Genomic DNA, 25,860 nt, shown 5'->3' with positions numbered 1-25,860 from the left:
GTGTGAGGGAGAGAGAGAGTGGGAGGGGGCAGTGTGAGGGAGAGAGAGTGGGAGCGGGCAGTGTGAGGGAGAGAGAGAGTGGGAGGGGGCAGTGTGAGGGAGAGAGAGAGTGGGAGCGACAGTGTGAGGGAGAGAGAGAGTGGGAGCGGGCAGTGTGAGGGAGAGAGAGAGTGGGAGCGGCAGTGTGAGGGAGAGAGAGAGAGTGGGAACGGGCATTGTGAGGGAGAGTGGGAGTGAGCAGTGTGAGGGAGAGAGAGAGAGGGAGTGGGCAGTGTGAGGGAGAGAGAGAGTGGGAGCGGCAGTGTGAGGGCGAGAGAGAGAGTGGGAACGGGCATTGTGAGGGAGAGTGGGAGTGAGCAGTGTGAGGGAGAGAGAGAGTGGGAGCGGCAGTGTGAGGGAGAGAGAGAGTGGGAGCGGCAGTGTGAGGGAGAGAGAGAGTGGGAGCGGGCAGTGTGAGGGAGAGAGAGAGTGGGAGCGGCAGTGTGAGGGAGAGAGAGTGGGAGCGGGCAGTGTGAGGGAGAGAGAGAGTGGGAGGGGGCAGTGTGAGGGAGAGAGAGAGTGGGAACGGGCATTGTGAGGGAGAGTGGGAGCGGGCAGTGTGAGGGAGAGAGAGAGAGGGAGTGGGCAGTGTGAGGGAGAGAGAGAGTGGGAGCGGCAGTGTGAGGGAGAGAGAGAGTGGGAACGGGCATTGTGAGGAAGAGTGGGAGCGGGCAGTGTGAGGGAGAGAGAGAGTGGGAGCGGGCAGTGTGAGGGAGAGAGAGAGTGGGAGCGGCAGTGTGAGGGAGAGAGAGAGAGTTGGAACGGGCATTGTGAGGGAGAGTGGGAGTGAGCAGTGTGAGGGAGAGAGAGAGTGGGAGCGGCAGTGTGAGGGAGAGAGAGAGTGGGAGCGGCAGTGTGAGGGAGAGAGAGAGTGGGAGCGGGCAGTGTGAGGGAGAGAGAGAGTGGGAGCGGCAGTGTGAGGGAGAGAGAGTGGGAGCGGGCATTGTGAGGGAGAGAGAGTGTGGGAGGGGGCAGTGTGAGGGAGAGAGAGAGTGGGACCTGGCAGTGTGAGGGCGAGAGAGAGTGGGAGCGGGCAGTGTGAGGGAGAGAGAGAGTGGGAGCGGCAGTGTGAGGGAGAGAGAGAGTGGGAGCGGGCAGTGTGAGGGCGAGAGAGAGTGGGAGCGGGCAGTGTGAGGGAGAGAGAGAGTGGGAGCGGCAGTGTGAGGGACAGAGAGAGTGGGAGCGGGCAGTGTGAGGGAGAGAGAGAGTGGGACCTGGCAGTGTGAGGGAGAGAGATGGGACCTGGCAGAGTGAGGGAGAGAGATTAGGAGCTGACAGTGTGAGGGAGGGAATGAGCAAGTTATCCAAGATTGTGGAACGGGCACAGTAGGCCCATCTGCTCCAGGCTGGCCATATTTCTTTCCCTCTCTCTACTTCTAGTATTCTTTCCCTTCCCTTCTGGAGTTGTGTCGAGAGGCAGCAGTGTGGCAGTGGCCGTGAGTCCTGAGTGCTGGGATGTGGATGTGGCTGTGGACCCGAGCCTAACATGGTCAGAGCAAGCCCAAAGTGTGTCAATGAGGGAGATACATAAATGATAAAACACGGTGAAGCCAGTACCAACCAACGTGTCACACCGCTGGTCACAGATCTCCAGTCTGGAAAGCAATTTTCCATCATCACCTTCTGTCTCCTACTTTCTGTATCTAAATGGCTAGTTTTTCCTTGTATTCCACGTGACCTCATGTTTCTAAACATTTGACCATTCAGAACTTTGTTTTACGCCTTACTGAAGTCCATATAAATCACATTCACCACCCTGCCTTCATCAATCCTCTTCATTACTTCCTTAAAAACTCAACTAAGTTAATGAAACATGATTTCCCAGCATGTTGACTAACTCTAATCTGTCCTTGCCTTTCCAAATTCGTGTAAATCTTCAGGATACGTCAGGATCTCACCTCAACATATTGCTCTCCACCGATGACAGGCTCACGGATCTATAGTTCCCTGGCTTCTCCTTCCCTTTCTTGAACAATGACACCACGTTCGCCAACCCCCAGCCTTCTGGCACCTTATCAGTGACTATTGATGATATAAATATCTCAGCAAGGGGCCCGGTAATCATTTCCTGAGCTTCTCACAGAGCTCTCAGGTACACCTGGACAGGTCCTGGGGATATATCAACCTTTATGCGTTTAAAGGTGTCCAGCACATCCTCCTCTGTAATATGGACACTTTTGAAGATGCCCATATTACAGATATTTATTTCCCCAAGTTCTCATGCTTCCATATCCATGTCACAGCAAAATGTTCGTTTAGTGTCTCCCACATCTGCTGCAGTTCCACAGGTGGGCTTGTTGATCTTTCAGGGGCCCTATTCTCTCCATAATTACCCTCTTGTCTTTAATGTATTTATAAAATACCTTTGGATTCTCCTTAACCCTATTTGCCAAAGCTATCTCATGTCCCATTTTTACCTTCCTGATTTCCCTCTTCTACTGCCTTTTTACTCTTCTTGAGATTCTCCAGAATCCTGCTGTCTATACCTGACATATGCTTCCTTGTTATTTTTGAACAAAACCTCATTTTCTCTGGTCATCTGTCTTTCCCTACGCCTACCAGCCTTGCCCTTCACCCTAACTGGAACATACTGTCTCTGGACTCTCATTATCCTATTTTTGATGGCTTCCAACTTTCCAGCCATCCTTTATCTGAAACTACCCACCTCTAATCAACTTTTGAAAGTTCTTGCCTAATATCATCAAAATTGGCCTTCCTCTAAATTCAAATCTGTAACTTTTAGATCCACTCTGTCTTTTTCCATCACTATTTTAAATCTAATAGGATTATGGTCACTGGCCCTGAAGCGCTCCACCACTGATATCTCAGTCACCTGCCCTGCTTTATTTCCCAAGAGTAGGTCAAGTTTTGCTCCTTCTTTAGTAAGTACATCCACATACTGAATCAGAACATTTGCTTGTAGACACTTAGCAAATTCCTCTCTAACCAAGACATTAACACTATGGCAGTCCCAGTCTGTGCTTTGGAAAGTTAAAATCCCCGACCGTTACCATGCTGTCATTCTTCCAGATAACTGAGATCTCCTTCTCAATTTCCCACTGACTTTTGGGAGTCGACAATAGAATCCTATTAAAGTGATTATTCCTGTAAGTACATCCAGGGAAATTATTCCCTCCCTACCGGCATTGTGGGTCAACCCACAGCAAGTGGACTGCAGTGATTCAGGAAGGCAGCCCACCACCACCTTCTTAAGGACAAATAGGGATGGACTATCAGTGCTGGCCAGCCAGAGACACCCATTGTCCCATAAATGAATAAAACAAATTGGGTGGAACTGAGAAATAAGAAAGGGATAATCACCTTAAGTACAGCCGTAATATTATTCCTAATCAAAAAACTCCTCTCCCTCCCCTCTCTTACCCCCTTTCAATCCTTCCTCTATCATCTATTACCCTGGAACATTAAGCTGCCAGTCCTGTCCATCCCTGGGCCACGTCTCTGGAATTGCAATGATATCCTAGTCCCATGTTCTTAACGATGCCCTGATTTGTAAAGCCTTACCTATTAGGACACTTGCATTGAAATAAATACAGTTTAATTTCTCAGTCCCACCTCGTTCTCTGCCTGCCTGCCCTGGTGTAATTGACAAGCTCGTCTTCCCAACTATACCAGTCTCAGACCGATCTCTTTCCCCACTATCTCCCTGGGTATCAATTCCAAACCCCTCCGCCCCCAACCCAAGCAGCTCGAGCAAATCTCCCCATCAGTATATCAGTCCCCTTGCAATTCAGGTGCAACTGTTCCTTCTTATACAGGTCTCTTCTACCCCAGAAGAGATTCCAATGATTCAAAAATGTGAATCCTTTTCCCCTCCACCAGCTCCTCAGCAGCACATTCATCTGCTCTGCCCTCCTGTTCCTACTCCCACTGGAACACGGCACTGGGAGTAATCCAGATATTACTGCTGTAGGAGCGACCACTGTCTCTGAGGCAAGAAGACTCTGAAGGCCTGGGCAATTCAGCAGGAACAGCAGTTTATTCCAGCGGGAATCGATTACAGCCAGGAGAGGAACTCAAGACCATCACACAGGACAATCCAGCTCTCTCTGTCAAACACCCGCACAATACCATTCTTACACTTTCTGACATCAGTTATGTCAGTCGACAAACTAACTGTTTGTGTGCAGTTGATCACATCAAGTCTTCACAACTGTCAAAATGTAAATACAACAAACATTCACTCCCCAAACTCAATTGATGTTTTCTAAAGAAGCAACATGAGCTAATAACACTTTCAAATTATCAGAGTGAAAAGAAACAAGTCATGTGTTTACACAGTTCTTGAGATGTGGTTGAAACCTTGCAGAGCTGAAAATGTGTTGCTGGAAAAGCGCAGCAGGTCAGGCAGCATCCAAGGAGCAGGAAAATCGACGTTTCTGGCATGAGCCCTTCTTCAGGAATGAGGAAAGTATGTCCAGCAAGGATGCCTTCCTTGAAGATGCTCTCTTCCTCCCTCTACAAGGATTTCAGTGAGTCCCTCTCTCATCTGCACACCCCAGGTCATAGGCCTGCTGGACACACTTTCCTCATTTCTGAAGAAGGGCTCATGCCCGAAATGTCGATTCTCCTGCTCCTTGGATGCGGCCTGACCTGCTGTGCTTTTCCAGCAACACATTTTAAGCTCTGATCTCCAGCATCTGCAATCCTCACTTTCTCCTTGAAACATTGCAGGACATGGTTAGTTGCTGATCTCTATTTATTTCAGATATTAATTATCCCTGAACTCCTATAGTTTACTTTATTCTTAAGGCGTGGGCTTTGTTAAACTGGACCGCCATTTATTACCCATCCCTAGTTGCTCATGAGAAGATAGTGGTGAACTGCCTTCTTGAACCACTGCAATTAGTTTTGTGTAAGTAGATCAACCAAGTGCCATTTACAAGGGACTTCCAGGATTTTAACCCAGTGTCGGTGAAGGAACGACAGTAAATCTCCAAGTCAGGGTGATGAGTGGCTTGGTGGGGAACTTGCAGATAGTGCTGTCATGTTCTACTGTCTTTGTTGTTTAAGATAATAGTTTTATGGGTTTGGAAGACATTGTATAATGGCTCTTGATGAACATTTATTGTATACCTTGTAGATTGCACACACTTCTGCTACTGAGCATCAATGGTGACGTGAATAGGTCTCTTTGTCCTGGATGGTCTCAAGCTTCTTGAGTGTTTTTTGGGGCTGCACTTATCTGCCTCGGAACACTTCAACCCCAGGACATCAATGTGGACTTCACCAGTTTCCTCATTTCCTCTCCCCCCACCTTACCTCAGTTCCTTCTAGCTCAGCTCTGAGATCATGACCTATCCTACATGCCAATCTCTTTTCCCAACTATCTGTTCCACCACCCCCAACATATCACCTCCATCCCCACCCCCATTCACCTATTGTACGCTTTGCTACTTTCTCCCATCCTCCTCTCTGACCTATCACCTCCATCCCCACCCTCATTCACATATTGTACTCCTTGCTAACTTCTCCCCAGCCCCACCTCCCCACCCCAATTATCTCTCCACCCTGGATGCTTCCTGCCTGTATTTCCAATGAAAGGCTTTTGCCTGAAACGTCGATTTTCCTGCTCCTCGGATGCTGCCTGACCTGCTGTGCTTTTCCAGCACCACTCTGATCTAATCCAGGCAAGTGGGAAATATTCTATCACATTTTGACTTGTGTCTTACAGATGGTGGACAGGCTTTGGGGAATCAGGAGGTGTGTTACATGCTGCAATATTCCTCACCTCTGACCTACTCTTGTATCCATAGTATTGTGTGGTCGGTCAAGCTGATCATCCCCAGGATATTGATAGTAGGATTCAGCGATTGTAATGATATAGAATATCGATGAATGATGGTTTGATTCTCTCTTGTTGGAGATGGTTACAGTCTGGTACTTGTGTAGTAAAGTGTTTCTTTCTAGGGAGGAAATTAGGAATTAGCGACCAATCTCACTGCTAAATGTGGATTACACAATCTTGTCAGAGGTCATTGCCAACCAGGTCAGGTCTGCTCTGGGATCAGTGATCCACCCTGACCAAACCTGCACTGTACCGGGCAGGACAATCGCTGAGAGTCTCACACTGCTCAGGGATATGATCGCTTACATACAGGACAGGGGGTGGTCACCAATCTCATCAGCCTGGTCCAGGAGAAATCCTTTGACTGGATATCACACACGTACATGAGAAATGTGTTCTCCAAAGTGCACTTTGGGAGGGAATCTGCAATTGGATCCGTCTGCTCTACACCATCATTGTCAGTGCAGTATCAATTAATGGTTGGGAATCAGATAGTTTCCCAGTCAGACCTGGAGTCAGGCAGGGCTGCCCACTCTCTCCTGCCTTGTTTTTGTGCTGCATCGAGCCATTTTCCGAGTCCATCAGGAAGGATGCGAGCCTGAGAGGGGTGACTATTCCTGTCAGCAGGGACCAACAGGTTAAGGCCTCCCTGTACATGGATGACGTCGCCGTTTTCTGCTCAGATCTGCTGTCCATGCACAGACTCATGTGCATCTGTCACCAGTTTGAACAGGCCTCGGGGACAAAGGTAAACTGAGGCAACAGTGAGGCCATGCTCTTTAGAAACTGGGCCGACCAATCCTCTATTCCATTCACCGTCAGGACTGACCATCTGTAGGTGCTGGGTATTTGTTTCGGAAGAGGCGTGTGCCAAGTCTTGAGAGGAGCATGTCACAAGATGAGGCAGAAACTGGGCCAATGGGAACAACGGTCGCTGTCCATCACGGATAAACATCTTGTCATTAGGTGTGAGGTACTGTCAGTGTTGTTATATGTGGCACAGGTCTGGCCTAGTCCCAGAACCTGTGCTGCCACAGTTACCCAGGCCAACTTCCACTTCATGCGGAGATCAAACATAGACTGGGTCCAAAGTGACACCATGTACAAAGTTCTAGACAAAGGGGGGAGAAACACACCCAAGACTATCCTCACCCTAATGGTCAACTTTGTGTGTGCCTGTATCAAGATGTGCGTGGATCCCCAGTACACAAACACCAAGTGTCACTGCGTACTGAGGTTCTACCTGTCCCTGGTGTTGCGAAGGATGGGCCTGGCCTCGCTGCCGCGGAACGCTCCAAGTAGTTGGACAGTTCTGTATCACCTGCATCACGGAGAACTTTGTGAAGAAAAACATCTTTGACCACAAGTCCATCAGGAAGTGGTCAGCACGTTGTGTTCTCGAGACCCTTCAGGAAAAGGAGAGAGTGGATCCCATTGAGCAGTTCCCTGGGAAGACTGTCAAAGTCATTTGGCAGAATGTCTCTTTGCCAGAACGTTCCAACAAGCACCAAGACATGGCCTGGCTGGTGGTGAGAAGGGCTCTGCCTGTGAGATCCTTTATGCACGCCCGGACTTTCTGCCCCACCATATGCTGCCCTCAAAACGGCTGTGGAGGGGCTGAGACTGTCACACACCTCCTTCTGGAATGAGCCTATGCAGAGGAAGTCTGGAGAGGAATGCAGTGGTGCTTGTCGAGGTTCGTCCCGAGCAGTTCTGTAACACGGACTCTGTGCTCTATGGCCTGTTCCCTGGGAGGTACACTAAGACAAACATCAACTGGGCCTGGAGGACCATCAACTCAGTGAAAGATGCTCTTTGATCTTCCTGAAACTTGCTAGTCTTCCAGCTGAAGGAGTTGACCCCGACTGAGTGTTGCCAACTGGCACATTCTAAGGTCCAGGACTACGTGCTATGGGATGCATTGAAGCATGGGGCAGCTGCCACCAAGGCGTGATGAGGAAAGATGACCATGTAAGGTCCTTCTGCCGAAGAATAATGGGGGTGGGGTGCATTCAGTAATTGGGCTCCGCTGACGCCTCAGCAAAATACCAAATGGTTGGATTGTTAACATACAGAATTGTAAATACTAATGACTCAGTCTGTTCTCTGACTGTAACAGCAGTATACATCTGAATGGCATCATCAACTGTACAGGTACCAAAGATTTCTATCAATAAAGTATAGTTTTGAAATATAAAAAAAACCCCTTGAGTGCTGTAACTTAAAATAACTAAGTTACCAAACACACTAAGTTCAAATCGAAATAAAGGATATATGTTTATTTTTCACAACTGTCAAAATGTAAATGCAACAAATATTCAGTCCCCAAACTCAAGTGATGTTTTCTAAAGAAACAACATGAGCTAATAACACTTTGATAATGATCAGAGTGAAAAGAAGCAGGTCATTTGTTTACACAGTTCTTGAGATGTGGTTGAAACATTGCAGGACATGGTAAATTGCTGATCTCTGTTTATTTCAGACATAAATTGTTCCTGAACTCCTAAAGTTTATTCTTCAGTTGTGGGCTTTGTTAATTTGGCCCAACCCTAGTTGCTCTTGAGAAGCCTTGAGAAGCCTTCTTGAACCGCTGCAGTTAGTTTGGTGTAAGTAGATCAGTAAGGCCATTACCAAGGGGCTTCCGGGATTTTAACCCAGTGTCACTGAAGGAACGGTGGTATATTTCCGAGTCAAGGTGATGAGTGGCTTGGTGGGGAACCTGCAGGTAGTGCTGTCATGTCCTACTGTCCTTGTCCTTCAAGATGATATTGTTATGGGTTTGGAAGGCATTGTATCAGGGCCCTTGATGAACATCTATTGTATACCTTATAGACTGTACACACTTCTGCTACGGAGCATCAGCGGTGACGTGAATGGGTCTCTTTGTCCTGGATGACGTCAAGCTTCTTGAGTGTTGTTGGGCTGCACTTATCCAGGCAAGTGGGAAATTTTCTGTCGCATGTTTGGCTTGTACCTTATAGATAGTGGACAGGCTTTGGGTAATGTACCTACTAGAGAAGGTGCAAAACCTGACCTACTCTTGGGAAATAAGGCAGAACAGGTGACTGAGGTATTAGTGGAGGAGCACTTTGGGGCCAGCGACCATAATTCTGTTATTTTTAAAATAGTGATGGAAAAGGACAGACCAGATCTAAAAGTTGAAGTTCTAAATTAGAGGAAGGCCAATTTTGACGGTATTAGTCAAGAACTTTCAAAAGCTGATTGGACACAGATGTTTGTAGGTAAAGGAATGGCTGGAACATGGGAAGCCTTCAGAAATGAAATAACTAGAGTCTAGAGAAAGTATATTCCTGTTAGGATGAAAGGAAAGGCTGGTAGATTTAGGGAATGCTGAATGACTAAAGAAGTTGAGGGTTTGGTTAAAAAAAGAACAAAGCATATGCCAGGTATAGACAGGATAGATCGAGTGAATCCTTAGAAGAGTACAAAAAGAGTAGGAGTATACTTAAAAGGGAAATCAGGAGGACGACAGGACAAGGACAGTAGGACATGACATGAAATAGCCTTGGCAAATAGAATTAAGGAGAATCCAAAGAGGTTTTACAAATACGTTAAGGACAAAAGGGCAATGAGGGACAGAATAGGGCCCCTCAAAGACCAGCAAAGGTGACCTTTGTGTGGAGCCGCAGGAGATGGGACAGATACTAAATGAGTATTTTGCATCAGTATTTACTGTGGAAAAGGACATGAATGGTTTAGAATGAAGGGAAATAGATGGTGACATATTGAAAAATGTCCATATTACAGAGGAGGAAGCGCTAGATGTCTTGAAACACATAAAGGTGGATAAATCCCAAGGACCTGATCAGGTGTACCCTAGAGCTCTGTGGGAAGCTGGGGAAGTGATTGCTGGGCCTCTTACTGAGATATTTGGATCATCGATAGTCACAGGTGAGGTGCCAGAAGACTGGAGGTTGGCTGACGTGGCGCCATTGTTTAAGAAATGTGGTAACGACAAGCCAGGGAACTATATACCAGTGAGCCTGATGTCAGTGGTGGGCAAGTTGTTGGAGGGAATCCTGAGGGACAGGATATACATGTAGTTGGAAAGGCAAGGACTGATTAGGGTTAGTCAACATGGCTTTGTGCGTGGGAAATCAAGTCTCACAAACTTGATTGAGTTTTTTGAAGAAGTAACAAAGAGGATTGATGAGGGCAGAGTAGTAGATGTGATCTATATGGAGTTCAGTAAGGTGTTTGACAAGGTTCCCCATGGGAGACTGATCAGCAAGGTTAGATCTCATGGAATACAAGGAGAACTAGCCATTTGGATACAGAACTGGCTCAAAGGTAGAAGACAGAGGGTGGTGGTGGAGGGTTGTTTTTCAGACTGGAGGCCTGTGACCAGTGGAGTGCCACAAGGATCGGTTCTAGGTCCACTACTTTTTATCATTTATATAAATGATTTGGATGTGAGCATTAGAAGTAAAGTTAGTAAGTTTGCTGATGACACCAAAATTGGACAGCGAAGAAGGTTACCTTAGATTTCAACAGGATCTTGATCAGATGGGCCGATGGGCTGAGAAATGGCAGATGGAGTTTAATCTAGATAAATGTGAGGTGTTGCAATTTGGGAAAGCAAATCTTAGCAGGACTTATACACTTAATGGTAAGGTGCTAGGGAGTGTTGCTGAACAAAGAGACCTTGGAGTGCAGGTTCATAGCTCCTTGAAAGTGGAGTCACAGGTAGATAGAATAGTGAAGAAGGTGTTTGTTACGCTTTCCTTTATTGGTCAGAGTATTGAGTACAGGAGTTGGGAGGTCATGTTGCATCTGTACAGGACATTGGTTCGGCCACTTTTGCAATATTGTGTGCATTTCTTTTCTCCTTCCTACCAAAATGATGTTGTGTAACTTGAAAGGGTTCAGAAAAGATGTACAAGGATGTTGCCAGGGTTAGAGGATTTGAGATATATGGAGAGGCGGAATAGGCTACAGCTGTTTTCCCTGCAGCGTCGGAAGCTGAAGGCTGACCTTATAGAGGTTTATAAAATCATGAAGGATATGGATAGGATAAATAGACAAAGTATTTTCCCTGGTGTGGCGGAGTCCAGATCTAGAGGGCATTGGTATAGGGTGAGAGGGGAAAGATATAAAAGAGACAGAACAGGCAACCTTTTCACGCAGACCATGGTACGTGTATGGAATGAGCTGCCAGATGAAGTGGTGAAGGCTGGTACAATAGCAACATTTAAATGGCATCTAGATGGCTATATGAATAGAAAGGGTTTGGGGGGATATGGGCTGGATGCTGGCAGGTGGGACTACATTGGGTTGGGATTTTTTTAATTTCAAAAATATACTTTATTCATAAAATAATTTGATGGTCTGTAGGTCTGTACAGTTGGTCATGCCATACATACATAAACATTTACATACAGAGATCAGAATTTATCATTTGTATATACAGGTCTGTTCGTTTATCAATCATATGTCCATATATTTAGCTGAGGCGTCAGCAGAGCCCAAATGACAGCGTGGGCCCCCTGTTCTTCTTAGGCAGGCAGATGTTTCCCCATCGCGCCTTGGCGGCAGCTGCCCCAAGCTTCAGTGCGTCCTCAACACATAGTCCTGGTCCTTGGAATGTGCCAGTCTGCAACACTCAGTCGGAGTCAACTCTTTCAGCTGGGAGATCAACAGGTTTCAGACCACCCAGAGAGTGTCTTTCACCGAGTTGATGATCCTGCAGGCACAGTTGATGATTGTCTCCGTGTGTGTCCCAGGGAACAGATCGTAGAGCACAGGGTCCCGTGTCACGGCGCTGCTCGGGACGAACCTCGACAAACACCACTGCATTCCTCTCCAGACTTCCTCTGCGTAGGCACATTCCAGAAGGAGGTGTGTGACAGTCTCATCCCCCCGCAGCCGCTTCGAGGGCAGCGTGCGGTGCGGCTGAGAGTCCGGGCGTGCATAAAGGATCTCACAGGCAGTGCCCTTCTCACCACCAGCCTAGCCATGTCTTGGTGCTTGTTGGAAAGTTATGGCGATGAGACATTCTGCCAATTGGCTTTTACAGTCTGCTCAGGGAACCGCTCGATAGGATCCGCCCTCTCCTTTTCCCGAAGTGTCTCAAGGACACTACGTGCTGACCACTTCCTGATGGACTTGTGGTCAAAGGTGTTTTTCTTCATAAACTTCTCCACAAAGAACAGATGATACGGAACGGTCCAACTACTTGGAGCGTTCCGCGGCAGCGAGGCCAGGCCCATCCGTCACAATACCGGGGACAGGTAGAACTTCAGTACGTAGTGACGCTTGGTGTTTGCGTACCGGGGATCCACGCACAGCTTGATGCAGCCACACACAAAGGTGGCCATCAGGGTGAGGGTGGCATTGGGCGTGTTTTTTCTGGTCGGGGGGTAACGATATCCACGCCTCCGGCCTGGGTATCCTGTTGTGAGGAGGCAACTTCACCATCTAATAGGTTAAGGAAGGGCGCCTCCTCGTCACCAACGTCACGTACATGAATGCTCCCCTGAGACTGATTAATGTGTACGCCCCAGTGGGTAAGAGTAAACGGTTGGCCACCCTGCAGCAGCTTCCACTGTTAATGGCTACGTCCAGGCCGGTCTCTCTGGCCGGAGACTTCAACTGTATCATTGATACAGATGGACGATCTGGGGGGGTGGGGGGTGGGCGGTGGGACAGTAAACTGGATGCCACGTTCAGAGCCCTGATGGACACGGTAAAGATGCCAAGCTGCATGACGTCTTCACCACCCCTGCAGACGGAGTGCAGCATGGATACGCCTGGTCATGGGCAGATGGGTCTATCCGCTCAAGGATAGATTACCTGTTTGTGTCTTGAACACTCTTGGTCAGATCCACCGACGTCGTCTCTGACCACTGTCACCTACAGGACGAGCAACGGGCTGGTAAGGGAACGTGGAAGCTGGACACAAAGCTGTTGACTCTGGGAAACATTGAGGAGCTCAAGAGGGACTACGCAGGTTGGAGAACCGTGAAGCCCCTCTTTGAGCCTCCAGCGGACTGGTGGGAAACAGTAAAAGGGAACATGAAGAGGTCCAGGGTCCACTCCGTGGAGCAGGACGAGACGTGCTCATGTTTCTTTATCCAGAAGGTGCATAAAGAGAGCTCCGTGCTCAGCAGCCTGAAGGAAGAAGATGGCTCGATAACATCATCTCAGGCTGACGTCATGAGGATCAGTAAATCCTTCTCCGCCAGTCTGTATGACATGGAGCCAACCAACAGCACGGCCTCCCAGGCCTATTCCCACAACCTGTGCCGCTGCAGTCACCCGGGCCATCTTCCAGTTTATATGGAGGTCAAAGATGGACCGGATCCGAAGGGACTCGCTGTACAAAGATCTGGGCAACGGGGGAAAAAATACACCCAATGCCACCCTTACCCTGATGGCCACCTTTGTGTGCGGCTGCATCAAGCTGTCCGTGGATCCCCGGTACGCAAACACCAAGTGTCACTACGTACTGAGGTTCTACCTGTCCCCGGTGTTGCGAAGGATGGGCCTGGCCTCGCTGCCGCGGAACGGTCCGAGTAGTTGGACCGTTCCGTATCACCTGTCCTTCGTGGAGAAATTTATGAAGATAAACACCTTTGACCACAAATCCATCAGGAAGTGGTCAGCACGTAGTGTCCTTGAGACCCTTCGGGAAAAGGAGAGGGCGGATCCTATCGAGCGGTTCCCTGAGCAGACTGTCAAAGCCATTTGGCAGAATGCCTCATCGCCAGAACTTTCCAACAAGCACCAGGACATGGCTTGGCTGGTGGTGAGAAGGGCTCTGCCTGTGAGATCATTTATGCACGCCCGGACTCTTAGCCGCACCGCACGCTGCCCTCAAAGCAGCTGCGGGGGGGGGGACGAGACTGTCACACACCTCCTTCTGGAATGTGCCTATGCAGAGGAAGTCTGGAGAGGAATGCAGTGGTGTTTGTCGAGGTTCATCCCGAGCAGCGCCGTGACGCGGGACTCTGTGGTCTGCGGCCTGTTCCCCAGGACGCACACCGAGACGAACATCAACTGTGCCTGGAGGATCATCAACTCGGTGAAGGACGCTCTCTGGGCGGTCCGAAACCTGTTGATCTTCCAGCTGAAGGAGTTGACCCCGACTGAGTGCTGCAGACTGGCACATTCCAAGGTCCAGGACTCTGTGTTGAGGGATGCGCTGAAGCTTGGGGCAGCTGCCGCCAAGGTGCGGTGGGGAAAGACCACCGTGTAACATCTGCCTGCCTAAAGAAGAACAGGGGCAGTCATTTGGGCTCTGCTGACTCCTCAGCTAAAAATGTAATCGTACAGATCTGTAAATAGGAACGATTACTCTGTTTTCGGTATGCAAACAAATGGAATGTTAAAATATGTATGGCATGTCCAACTGTACAGACCATTAAAGTATTTTATGAATGAAGTATATTTTTGAAATAAAAAAAAGGGCCTTGTTTGTGTGCTGCACACTACAGGACGAGCAGCGGGCTGGTAAGGGAATGTGAAAGCTGAACGCCAAGCTGTTGACCCCGGGAAACATTGAGGAGCTCAAGAGGGACTACACAGGTTGGAGAACCATGAAGCCTCTCTTTGAGTCCCCAGCGGACTGGTGGGAAACAGTAAAAGGGGACGTCAATAGGTTCTTCATCCTCAAAGGTGTTCAGGAGGCAAGAGAGAGGTGGGGAAAACCAACCTAGCTCCAGGAAAGTATGCAGAACCTGCTCCTGTTGCAGACGATGGGGGTCAATGTCACAGAGGACCTCAAGGAGGTGAAGGGCCAGCAAGCCTCGCTCTTTGCCTCGGAGGCTTCCAAGATAACCTTCCAGTCCAGGGTCCGCTCGGTGGAGCAGGACGAGACGTGCTCACGTTTCTTCTTCCAGAAGGTGCACAAGGAGAGCTCCGTGCTCAGCAGCCTGAAGGAAGAAGATGGCTCGATAACGTCATCTCAGGCTGACGTCATGAGGATCAGCAATTCCTTCTATGCCAGTCTGTATGACGCGAAGCCGACCGACAGCGCGGCCTCCCATTCGTTTCTGTCCTCTATCACTGAGGCCTTAGATGACAGAACATGGGAGAGGCTGGACCAGCCGCTATCTCTGGACGAGCTGCCCAAGGCCCTCGAGTCCTTCGAAAAGAATAAAACTCCTGGAAGCGACGGCTTACCAGTCGAGCTCTATTCTGCTCTGTGGGACTTGATTGGCCAGGACCTGCTGGAGGAGTATGTCAGTATGCTTCGGGCAGGTACAGTCGGTCTGCATTGCGGGAAAAAACCTGGGTCATCAGGTGTGAGGCACTGTCATTGCTGTTATACATGGCACAGGTCTGGCTTATTCCCAGAACCTGTACCACTGCAGTCACCCGGGCCATCTTCCAATTTATATGGAGATCAAAGATGGACCGGGTCCAAAGGGACTCGATGTATAAAGATCTGGGCAACGGGGGACAAAATACACCCAATGCCACCCTCACCCCTGATGGCCGCGTCAAGCTGTGCATGGATCCCCGGTACACAAACACCAAATGTCACTACGTCGTACTGAGGTTCTACCTGTCCCTGGTGTTGCAAAGGATGGGCCTGGCCTCGCTGCCATGGAACGCTCCGAGTAGTTGGACCGTTCCGTCTCCTTCGTGGAGAAGTTTATGAAGAAAAACACCTTTGACCACAAATCCATCAGGAAGTGGTCAGCACGTAGTGTCCTTGAGACCCTTCGGGAAAAGGAGAGGGTGGATCCTGTCGAGCGGTTCCCTGAGCAGACTGTCAAAGCCATTTGGCAGAATGCCTCATCGCCAGAAATTTCCAACAAGCATCAAGACATGGCTTGGGTGGTGGTGAGAAGGGCTCTGCCTGTGAGATCCTTTATGCACGCCCGGACTATCAGCCGCACTGCACGCTGCCCTCGAAGCGGCTGCAGGGGGGGGGGGGAAACGAGACTGTCACACACACCCTTCTGGAATGTGCCTATGCAGAGGAAGTCTGGAGAGGACTGCAGTGGTGTTTGTCGAGGTTCGTCCCGAGCAGCGCCGTTACGCGCGACTCTGTGCTCTGTGGCCTGTTCCCCAGGACGCACACCGAGACGAACATCAACTCTGCCTGGAGGATCATCAACTCAGTGAAAGACGCTCTCTGGGCAGTCGGAAACCTGTTGATCTTCCAACTGAATGAGTTGACCCCAAATGTGTGTTGCAGACTGGCTCATTCCAAGGTCCAGGACTGTGTGTTGAGGGACGCGCTGAAGCTTGGGGCAGCTGCCGCCAAGGCACGGTGGGGAAAGACCACCGTGTAACGTCTGCCTGCCTAAGAACAGGGGGCCCACGCAGTAAGGGGCTCTGCTGACCCCCCCAGCTAAATATGTGGTGAGTAATCGTACAGACCTGTATATATGAATGATTACTCTGTCTCTGTAGATCAAGAAATGGAATGTTTACGTATGTATGGCATGACCAATTGTACAGATCATCAAAATATTTTATGAATAAAGTATATTTTTGAAATAAAAAAAAGGGAGAAGTCCCTGGACGCTGTGTTTCAGCAGGCAGTCGCACCTGGTAGATTAAGTGGCATAAATTCTGTCAGAGGCCAAGGACAGCATGGTGTGTTTGAAAGTGAGGCTGGTAGAGGGATCCAGGTAAAGGAGCCTCAGCTTTTGTCCTTGTCCAACTGGTACAAGGTACTTGCTTTCTGTGTGGGTGAGGAACAGAACTGTAGGGAGGATGAGCCAGCTGACCATGGCACAGTGACACATGGTGCCATTCAAGTGGGGGGAGCAAGAAGGCAAGTGGTAGTTGTAAGGGATTCTATAATGGGGAGGATTGATAGCATCCTTTATAAACAGGACCGAGAGTCCTGCATGGTGCATCGCCTGCCCTGTGTCAGGACACAGGAGATCTCTGACCAGCTTGAAAGGAGATTGGAGCGGGAGGGTGAGGATCCAGTTGTTGTGGTCCACATTATGACTAACAACATAGGCAAGGCTAGGAAGGAGGAGCTCTTTGGAGATTATCAAGCACGAGGAACAAAATTAAGGAACAGGTCCTCAAGAGTTATAAACTCCATGTTACTACCCGAGCCAAGTGTAAATTGTCTTGGAGATAAAAAAAACTAGGGAAGTGAACATGTGACTAACAGAGTGGTGTGAGAAAGAGGGGTTCCATTTTGTGGGCGATTGCCATCAGTTTTGGAACCACAGGAATCTGAACCAATGGGACAGTCTCCACCTGAACCGATCTCAACCCAGTGTTCTAGTGAAAAGGATAAATAGGGTGGTCACTCAGACTTTACACTTGTGAACTGGTGGTAAGGGAAGGGGAAAACGATAGGAGGTATGATGGCAAATAGAAAGGAAAGTAACAGGTTAGCATGTGTGCAGGAGGGTTTAACTACATGGCAGACTATGAAAGAAGCTAAAAGGCAGGATAGCTCAGGAGATAATGTTAGTGAAGGTGTTAGAATTCAAGAAGTGGTTATAAAAACTAGCAGAAAGGCATTTTTACCTGAATGCTCATAGCATTCAAAACAAGGTAGATGAGTTAACGGCACAAAACATTGCAAATGAGTCTGATTTGGTAGCCATTACAGAGACATGGTTGCAGGATGGTCATGACTGGGAGTAAAATATCCAGGGATCAGACTATTCAGAACAACAGACAGGAAGGTAAGGGAGGTGGTGTAGCTCTGACATTTAAGGATGACATCAGGGCAGTGCTGAGAGATGATATTGGTTCCATGGAAAATAGGGTTGAATCCATTTGGGTGGAAATTAGAAATTCTAAGAACAAAAAGTCACTGATAGGCATAGTCTACTGCCCAGCAAATAATACTCCATTGGGGAAGGCAATAAGCAAAGAGATAACTAACGCCTGTAAAAATGGTACAGCAATTATCATGGGGGATTTTAATCTACATTGGTCGAATCAGGTCAGTCAGGGTAGCCTTGAGGAGGAATTCATTGAATGTATCCGCGATCGTTTTCTTGAACAGTGTGTAATGGAACTGATGAGGGAACAAACTCTCCTTGATCTAGTCCTGTGTAATGAAACAGGAATGATGAATGATCTCATAGTTAGGGATCCTCTGGAAGGAGTGATCACAGTTTGGTTGAACTTAGAATACAGTTGGAAAGTATGAAGATAAAATCCAATACCAGTGTCCTGTGCTTCAGCAAAGGAGACTACAATAGGATGAGGGAAGAGTTGGCCAAAGTAGACTGGAAGCAAAGATTTTATGGTGAGACTGCTGACAAGGGGGACTTTCTGAGCAATTCTTCAAAGTGCTCAGCAGAGGTATATACCAGTGGAAAGGGAGGACTCTAGGAAAAGTGGTAATCAGCCATGGGTGTCTGAGGAAATAAGGGAGGCTATCAAATTGAAAGGAAAAGCATACAAAGTAGGAAACTAGAAGAGTGGGAAAACTTTAAAGGTCAACAGAAAACCACAGAGAAAGCGATAAAGAAAAGTAAGAAAGACTATGAGAGTAAACTAGTTCAGAATATAAAGACAGGTAGCAAAAGCTTCTATAAATATGTAAAACAAAAGAGTGGCTAAAGTAAACATTGGTCCTTTACAGGATGAGAAGGGGGATTTAATATTGGATGTGAGGAAATGGCCGAGACATCGAACAGGTATTTTGTGCGGGTCTTCATCGTGGAGGACATGAATAACATGCCAGTAATTGACAAAGAGATGAAGGTAGGTGTGGACCTGGAAACAATCATTATCACAAAAGAGGTAGTGTTGAGCAAGTTAATGGAGCTAAGGGTAGACAAGTCTCCTGGCCCTGATGGAATGCATCCCAGGGTGCTGAAAGAGTTGGCAGGAGAAATAACAACTGCACTCGTTGTAATTTTCCAAAATTTATTGGGGCAGTTGCAGCAGTCGAGTGTGTGGTGCTGGAAAAGCACAGCAGGTCAGACAGCATCCAAGGAGCAGGAGAATCAATGTTTCAGGCATATGCCCTTCATCAGGCAGTTCGAGCAGTCTGGAAAACAGCAAATGTGATGCCACTGTTTACAAAAGGAGATAGACAAAGATGGGGAATTATAGACCGGTTAGCTTAACTTCTGTTAAGCTTGGGGAAAATGCTTGTATCTATTATCAAGGAAGAAATAACACGGCACCTAGATGGAAATTGTCCCATTGGGCAGATGTAGCACGGGTTCATAAAAGGCAAGACATGCTTAACTACTGTACAGAATTCTATGAAGACATTGCAAGCATGGTGGACAACAGGGACCCAGTGGTTGGGGTGTATCTACATTTCCAAAAGGCATTGGACAAGGTGCTGCACAAAAGGCTGCTGCATAAGGTAAAGATGCCTGGCATTACAGATAATGTATTAGCATAGATAGAGGATTGGTTAACTAACAGGAAGCAAAGAGTGGGAACAAATGAGTGCTTTTCTAGTTGGCAATCAGTGAGTAGTGGTACACCTCAGATCAGTGTTGGGACTGCAATTATTCACAATTTATATCGATGTTTTGGAGTTGGGGAGCATATATAGTGTGTCAAAGTTTGCAGATGACACTAAGATGAGTGGTAGAGCCAAGTATGCAGAGGACTGTGAAATTTTGCAAAGGGACATAGATAGTTTAAGTGAGTGGGCAAAGGTCTGGCAGATGGAGTACAATGTTAATTAATGTGAAATCATCCATTTTGGTAGGAATAACGGTAAAAAGGACTATTATTCGAATGGTAAAAAGTTGGAGCCTGTTGCCATGCAGAGGGACCTGGGTGTCCTTGTGCATGAATCACAGAAGGTTGGTCTGCAGGTGTAACAGGTAATTCAGAAGGCAAATGGAATTTTGTCCATCATTGCGAAAGGGGTTGAGTTTAAAAACAGAGAGGTTATGCTGCAGAGAGTGTTGGTGAGGGTGCACCTGGAGTACTGTGAGCAGCTTTGGTCTCCTTACTTAAGAAAGAATGTACAAGCACTAAAAATGGTGCAGAAGAGATTCACGAGGTTGATTCCGGAGTTGAGGGGGTTGGCTTATGAGGAGAGACTGAGTAGAACAGGATCATATCCATTGGAATTTAGAAGCATGAGGGGGGTGTACAAACGGAATTTAGTTAGCAGGGATCTGTAAGAGCAAAAGAAATCAGCAATACTCAAAAGAAAAAATCAATTGAACTGACAATAATCAGCCTTTATTTTAAATACTGGCACAGTTTGGCAGAAACTTGAGAAGAGGAAGGATCCAAATCATTCCCCATTTCCTTTCCAAGTTTTGCAACTTTAGGTGTGTGTTATATATTTTAAGAGATGCTGATGAATTTACAGATTATCATGAAATGTATGTCATCTGTAACATTGAACCTTAGTCCTAAAAAACATTAATCATTTGCATCATTGCATAACTCTGTTTCTGTTATACAGACCTTTTGTTTCAACTAACATCTACAGTTTGAAATATACAAGGAGCATTTAGAAGATTTCAAAAGTCTCAACAAACTTGTGGAATTTGTTTACATTCAGCCTGGTCCTGAAAGCTGTTTCTGAGCTTTTGCACAGTCCTTTTATCTTACTGAATTATAACTCAAGAGTTTGACCAATCTTTTCCCATCATGCAATATTATATGTTCCGCGCAATACCACATTTCCCCTCTTTGTCATATCACGACAATCAATCAGTAATATAGGCACATTGAAAATCCGACTGAAAATGCATTGGCACGAGCAAACACGTAACCCTGTTCCTACTAGCAATAGTACTGTGAGCAAAAAGGCTTTAACGATCCAATCAAACATTCTGTGAACCAACCAACTCAATGAACTCCATGGGATATAACCGTGGAGTACTTTAACAACACCTTGTATGTTGCTTAATATGTTCAACTAGGTTGGTCATATTTCCAGAGGTATCTGGAATGGAAGTACAGCACTCCTGACCGACAACACGCATCTTCCTCCTTGCGAGACTAGCAGATAATCCAAAGCCAGTTGATTCTGTAGTGCCGCTGTCCGGACAGCCACGAACTCAGCTAACACCACAGTCAGTGCTTATCCAGTTCCCTTAGTTTATAAAGCTCTCTCATTGGCTAGGTGTTCCAATGCTGAGGCCGTGTGAACCAATTCACTGGATACTCGTCCCATTCCGGACAATGGAAAAGACAACATGAGGAACTGGTCTAGCCCAGTAATGGCTCTCGTAATTTGTGGATAGTAGTGCTTTAAGGGAGGTGAGGTGATGCATGTAGGGTACAACATAATCCAAGATAGCAGGATCTTATCCAATTGAGAGCAAGCCATGGGTGCACTTTGGTGTCACAAATAAAATAAGTGCCATTGTAGACTGTAAAATCATCAGCCAATGTCATCCAAGGCTTCCTGGTGTAATCGGCCTATGGACTATCAGATGTAATATTCCACATCCTTGTCCAATCATAATTAAACATCCAATTTCTCAAAATATTAACTACTGGGCCTTGCCAATCAAATGTCAGATTACATTTGCTTTGCTTCACTAGCATTCCTTATCCTGATTTTCTAAAGCATAGGGACCCTGCAGCATTATTCGAATGACCATAAGGGAGGGAGAAACTGATTCATAATTCTATACGGGCTGAGACCATGTTGGATTTTCAAAGTGCTGTATAACTGATTGTCATGATATGACAAAAGGGGAAAATGTGGTATTGTGGGGAATGTTTGACCTTGCATGATGAGAAAAACTTGGTCAAACTCTCGAGTTGAATTCAGTAAGTTACAAGGACTGTAGCAAAAGGTCAGAAACAGTTGCGTGGATGTTACAACGGAATCACACAGGGCTTAATTGGGAAATGAGGACATGGGAATCAGCAGTTTATGAAATGACTACATTTTCGATATTTGGTGTTGCCACCGAAAACCAAATCACCTGGGTGAATTCTGTCAGGGACTGAAGAAGAGATCCAGCTGCAGCCGAGGGATATGGGTCAGATCTGGGCATCTGAGGTAAGCATTAAAACCTGGGTCTAATTGTCTCCCTTGGCTGACCGCTGTGACCCCTCACCCCTTGCAGAGGACACTCGCAGGTGACAGTTTCCAAATCTAAATTCTAAAATCTTCAGTGGACTGTGATCGAGTGGAGTTGATCAGGGATCCATTTGTTGGTTGACCTGGGAAGTCCATGCTGGGATTTTTTGTTTACGTTTTTTTGAGGTTTCAAATTGGGCCCTTATCTCTGTTTGTTTTTGGAACCAGGAATAATATAGCACTGTGTGCTGTAGTACGGGACAGGCCTGAGATAAGGCTAAGATTGATTCATCCTTCACCTTTATGTGTTCGAAATCCCCGGAGCATGAGCGGAACTTGCATCAGCTGTCGATAGCACTGTATAAGAAATTGGGTAAAAACGTCTGGCCACTGAGAGGCACCCGGGACATGGAAAATTGCAAATACGCTGAAAAACAATTTTAGTTAAAAACACCAGTCCTAAATGGAAAACTATTATCTCAGACTCGGCGTGGGAATCCATTAGGCACCTCGAGAACTCATGATTGATGAGTTGGAGGGATAATGCTTGAAACAGGGGTCAGTAACAGGGACACAGTGGGGTCAGTCTGCTCGCCCCTGGGTCAGTAACAGGGACACATGGGGGTCATTCTGCTCTCCCCTGGATCAGTGATAGAGACACAATGGGGTCACTCTGCTCTCCCTGGATAAGTGACAGAGACACAGTGGGGTCACTCTGCTCTCCCCTGGGTCAGTGACAGAGACACAGTGGGGTCACTCTGCTCTCCCCTGGGTCAGTAACAGGGACACAGTGGGGTCACTCTGCTCTCCCCTGGGTCAGTGACAGAGACACAGTTGGGTCACTCTGCTCTCCCCTGGGTCAGTAACAGGGACACAGTGGGGTCAGTCTGCTCGCCCCTGGGTCAGTCACAGAGACACAATCCGGTCACTCTGCTCTCCCCTGGGTCAGTAAAAGGGACACAGTGGGGTCAGTCTGCTCGCCCCTGGGTCAGTGACAGAGACACAATGGGGTCACTCTGCTCTCCCTGGATCAGTGACAGAGACACAGTCGGGTCACTCTGCTCTCCCCTGGGTCAATGACAGAGACACAGTCGGGTCACTCTGCTCTCCCCGAATCAGTAACAGGGACACAGTGGGATCAGTCTGCTCTCCCCTGAGTCAGTAACAGGGACACAGTGGGGTCAGGCTGCTCTCCCCTAGGTCAGTGGCAGAGACACAGTGGGGTCAGGCTGCTCTCCCCTGGGTCAGTGACATAGACACAGTGGGGTCAGTCTGCTCTCCCCTGGGTCAGTAACAGGGACACAGTGGGGTCACTCTGCTCTCCCTGGATTAGTGATAGAGACACAATGGGGTCAGTCTGCTCTCCCCTGGGTCAGTGACAGAGACACAGTGGGGTCAGTCTGCTCTCCCCTGGGTCAGTGACAGAGACACAGTGGGGTCACTCTGCTCTCCCCTGGGTCAGTGACAGAGACACAGTCGGGTCACTCTGCTCTCCCTGGGTCAGTAACAGGGACACGGTGGGATCAGTCTGCTCTCCCCTGGGTCAGTGACAGAGACACAGTGGGGTCAGTCTGCTCTCCCCTGGGTCAGTGACAGAGACACAGTGGGGTCAGGCTGCTCTCCCCTGGGTCAGTAACAGGGACACAGTGGGGTCACTCTGCTCTCACCTGGATCAGTAACAGAGACACAGTGGGGTCACTCTGCTCTCCCCTGGGTCAATGACAGAGACACAGTCGGGTCACTCTGCTCTCCCCGAGTCAGTAACAGGGACACAGTGGGATCAGTCTGCTCTCCCCTGGGTCAGTGACAGAGACACAGTGGGGTCACTCTGCTCTCACCTGGGTCAGTGACAGAGACACAGTGGGGTCACTCTGCTCTCCCCTGGGTCAATGACAGAGACACAGTCGGGTCACTCTGCTCTCCCCGAGTCAGTAACAGGGACACAGTGGGGTCACTCTGCTCTCCCCTGGGTCAGTGACAGAGACACAGTGGGGTCACTCTGCTCTCCCCTGGATCAGTGACAGAGACACAGTGGGGTCAGGCTGCTCTCCCCGGGTCAGTAACAGAGACACAGTGGGGTCAGGCTGCTCTCCCCTGGGTCAGTGACAGAGACACAGTGGGGTCACTCTGCTCTCACCTGGATCAGTAACAGAGACACAGTGGGATCAGTCTGCTCTCCCCTGGGTCAGTGACAGAGACACAGTGGGGTCACTCTGCTCTCCCCTGGGTCAGTGACAGAGACACAGTCGGGTCACTCTGCTCTCCCCGAGTCAGTAACAGGGACACAGTGGGGTCAGTCTGCTCTCCCCTGGGTCAGTGACAGAGACACAGTGGGGTCAGGCTGCTCTCCCCGGGTCAGTAACAGAGACACAGTGGGGTCAGGCTGCTCTCCCCGGGTCAGTAACAGAGACACAGTGGGGTCACTCTGCTCTCCCCTGGATCAGTGACAGAGACACAGTGGGGTCAGGCTGCTCTCCCCGGGTCAGTAACAGGGACACAGTGGGGTCAGTCTGCTCTCCCCTGGGTCAGTAACAGGGACACAGTGGGGTCAGGCTGCTCTCCCCGGGTCAGTAACAGAGACACAGTGGGGTCACTCTGCTCTCACCTGGATCAGTAACAGGGACACAGTGGGATCAGTCTGCTCTCCCCTGGGTCAGTGAGAGAGACACAGTGGGGTCACTCTGCTCTCCCCTGGGTCAGTGACAGAGACACAGTCGGGTCACTCTGCTCTCCCCGGGTCAGTAACAGGGACACAGTGGGGTCAGTCTGCTCTCCCCTGGGTCAGTGACAGAGACACAGTGGGGTCAGGCTGCTCTCCCCGGGTCAGTAACAGAGACACAGTGGGGTCACTCTGCTCTCCCCTGGGTCAGTGACATAGACACAGTGGGGTCACTCTGCTCTCCCTGGATCAGTGATAGAGACACAATGGGGTCAGTCTGCTCTCCCCTGGGTCAGTGACAGAGACACAGTGGGGTCAGCCTGCTCTCCCCTGGGTCAGTAACAGGGACACAGTGGGGTCACTCTGCTCTCAGCTGGATCAGTGACAAGAGACACAGTGGGATCAGTCTACTCTCCCCTGGGTCAGTGACAGAGACACAGTGGGGTCACTCTGCTCTCCCCTGGGTCAATGACAGAGACACAGTCGGGTCACTCTGCTCTCCCCGGGTCAGTAACAGGGACACAGTGGGGTCACTCTGCTCTCCCCTGGGTCAGTAACAGGGACACAGTGGGGTCAGGCTGCTCTCCCCTACGTCAGTGACAGAGACACAGTGGGGTCAGGCTGCTCTCCCCGGGTCAGTAACAGAGACACAGTGGGGTCACTCTGCTCTCCCCTGGGTCAGTGACAGAGACACAGTGGGGTCACTCTGCTCTCCCCTGGGTCAATGACAGAGACACAGTGGGGTCACTCTGCTCTCCCCTGGGTCAATGACAGAGACACAATCGGGTCACTCTGCTCTCCCCGGGTCAGTAACAGGGACACAGTGGGGTCAGTCTGCTCTCCCCCGGGTCAGTGACAGAGACACAGTGGGGTCACTCTGCTCTCCCCGGGTCAGTAACAGGGACACAGTGGGGTCAGGCTGCTCTCCCCTACGTCAGTGACAGAGACACAGTGGGGTCAGTCTTCTCTCCATCCCCCTTGCCCTTGTGGAGGGTGGGGGGTGGTTAATGCCTTTCCTTATGTATTCGGACATGCTCCGAGGCAGAGTCATGATCTCACGCACCACGGGGCGGTCATGGCTGGTCAAGTTCCATGGAGACAAATGCAACTCATTGGGTCATTACCTCTGAGGGTTCTATTCTTCTCCAAGTGTTCTCCAGGGTTAGTGGTTTGTCCAGGTCTTCCGATCTGCCATTCTATGCGGTCTCCATGATGTTGGTTGGGAGTGGATTGGAGGCCATGTTGTTTGTGGACTGAACATCACACAGTCTGGCATAAAATGATTGTCTGATCTTCAAAACTGTCAGATAGTGAGGAAGCTCGGGAAGAGATTGCTGGGCCCCTCACTGAGATATTTGTATCATCAAGTGTGAGTGTCAGAAGGCTGGAGGGTGGCTGATGTGGTGCCATTATTAAAGAAAGGTGGTA

The sequence above is a fragment of the Chiloscyllium plagiosum genome, unplaced genomic scaffold (assembly GCF_037043375.1).
Source record: "Chiloscyllium plagiosum isolate Xiang-an unplaced genomic scaffold, Cpla_swu_hap1 HiC_scaffold_31, whole genome shotgun sequence".
NCBI classification, from domain to species: domain Eukaryota; kingdom Metazoa; phylum Chordata; class Chondrichthyes; order Orectolobiformes; family Hemiscylliidae; genus Chiloscyllium; species Chiloscyllium plagiosum.
Note: the sequence above shows the minus strand (reverse complement) of the source record.